The sequence below is a fragment of the Sprattus sprattus genome (assembly GCF_963457725.1).
Source record: "Sprattus sprattus genome assembly, chromosome: 5".
Taxonomy (NCBI): Eukaryota; Metazoa; Chordata; class Actinopteri; order Clupeiformes; family Clupeidae; genus Sprattus; species Sprattus sprattus.
The window spans coordinates 2435908-2438407 of record NC_137924.1 but is presented as its reverse complement, the minus strand read 5'-3'; positions in this window follow the sequence as shown (position 1 = coordinate 2438407).

The following is a 2500-nucleotide window of genomic DNA, read 5'->3' as shown; positions in this document are numbered from 1 at the left end:
ATGAGTGTGTGTGTGTGTGTGTGTGTGTGTGTGTGTGTGTGTGTGTGTGTGTGTGTCTGGTTTGATTAAGCTTGTGATGAGAGTGTGTTACTGCTTGGGGATGACATCATCATCACATGACAGTTAGGCTGAATCCCATTTCACCCCCTACCCCTTCGTCTTTCCCCTTCCCCTCCGTTTTGCGCGTTCACGTGGAGGGGTAGTGCTATCCCAATTCACGTTAAGACAGAGGGGTAGGGGAAGGGGAAGGGCTTTCCACCCCTCCAAACGGAGATTTTCCGAGGGCACACCTCAAACGAAGGGGTGAGACCGATTTCTCCCAATGCATTGCGAACCCGTGATCATTAAAGAAGAAACATCGCGTGAGTCCCTTTAAAAATGTCGGAAACAGCAGGAAAAGCATCACACAAATGAAAGTATTTTCTTTGTAATTCATGGTTTTAAAACTTGTTTGATGAAATGTTGCATTCTGTTAATAACAGCTGCAGGCGCCATGTTTGTTTATGTCTGGTGAGTGACAGCTGTCTGATGACGTACGTAAGTGTTGAAGGGCTATCCCAATTCGTAGGGCTAGAGTTTAAACCCCTTCGACTACCCCTACATTATGGCTCCGTTTGAAAAAGCGAGGGCAAAGGGGTAGGGGTAAGGGTAGGGGTGGAGATTAGAAATGGGATTGGGCCATAGTCTATGTAGCCTAAGAGTTAACAGAAACAACTGGGAGCCCCACATACACACACACACACACTCTAACGGACACACACACACACACACACTTATGGACACACACACACAATTATGGACACACACACACACACACAAACTAATTGACACAGACACACACAGACCCTCACACTTACTAATGGACACACACAAACACACACACATACTAATGGACACACACACACACACAGACACACACAAACACACACAGGAGAAAAGAGTGTGTGTCTGTGTCTGTGTCTGTCGGTGTGTTTTAGGACACATTCCTTTAAGCTTTAATAATAGTTTGATGTGAATGTTTGTGTGTGTGTGTGTGTGTGTGTGTGTGTGTGTGTGTGTGTGTGTGTGTGTGTGTGTGTGTGTGTGTGTGTGTGTGTGTATGTGTGTGTGTGTTATGAAAGGCTTCTTTCACTGCATTGAAAATGTTGTGCAATAGTTTTGGAAATTGAACATGTTAATTAAATCCTCTAGATATGCTCATTTCAGACACATAGAGCTTATAAACAAGCCCATTATGTGTGTATGTGTGTGTATGTGTGTGTCTGTGTGTGTGTGTGTGTGTGTGTGTATATATATGTGTGAATATGTGTGATTCTGTCAAATGCGCTGTATATTTTTCTGAAGAAGTTTCTTGGGGGTTTCACACAGGAAGTGTTTCTCCCAGAGGTCAATCAGGATGAGCATGGGATAGATCGTGCGATTCAAAAGAATGAACGAAATAAATCGGACTGTGTTAGATTAATAAACTAAATAAGTAATCGGACTGTGTTAGATTAATAAACTAAATAAGTAATCGGACTGTGTTAGATTAATAAACTAAATAAGTAATCGGACTGTGTTAGATTAATAAACTAAATAAGTAATCGGACTGTGTTAGATTAATAAACTAAATAAGTAATCGGACTGTGTTAGATTAATAAACTAAATAAGTAATCGGACTGTGTTAGATTAATAAACTAAATAAGTAATCGGACTGTGTTAGATTAATAAACTAAATAAGTAATCGGACTGTGTTAGATTAATAAACTAAATAAGTAATCGGACTGTGTTAGATTAATAAACTAAATAAGTAATCGGACTGTGTTAGATTAATAAACTAAATAAGTAATCGGACTGTGTTAGATTAATAAACTAAATAAGTAATCGGACTGTGTTAGATTAATAAACTAAATAAGTAATCGGACTGTGTTAGATTAATAAGCTAAATAAGTAATCGGACTGTGTTAGATTAATAAACTAAATAAGTCATCGGACTGTGTTAGATTAATAAGCTAAATAAGTAATCGGACTGTGTTAGATTAATAAACTAAATAAGTAATCGGACTGTGTTAGATTAATAAACTAAATAAGTAATCGGACTGTGTTAGATTAATAAACTAAATAAGTAATCGGACTGTGTTAGATTAATAAACTAAATAAGTAATCGGACTGTGTTAGATTAATAAACTAAATAAGTAATCGGACTGTGTTAGATTAATAAACTAAATAAGTCATCGGACTGTGTTAGATTAATAAACTAAATAAGTCATCGGACTGTGTTAGATTAATAAACTAAATAAGTCATCGGACTGTGTTAGATTAATAAACTAAATAAGTCATCGGACTGTGTTAGATTAATAAACTAAATAAGTCATCGGACTGTGTTAGATTAATAAACTAAATAAGTAATCGGACTGTGTTAGATTAATAAACTAAATAAGTCATCGGACTGTGTTAGATTAATAAACTAAATAAGTAATCGGACTGTGTTAGATTAATAAGCTAAATAAGTAATCGGACT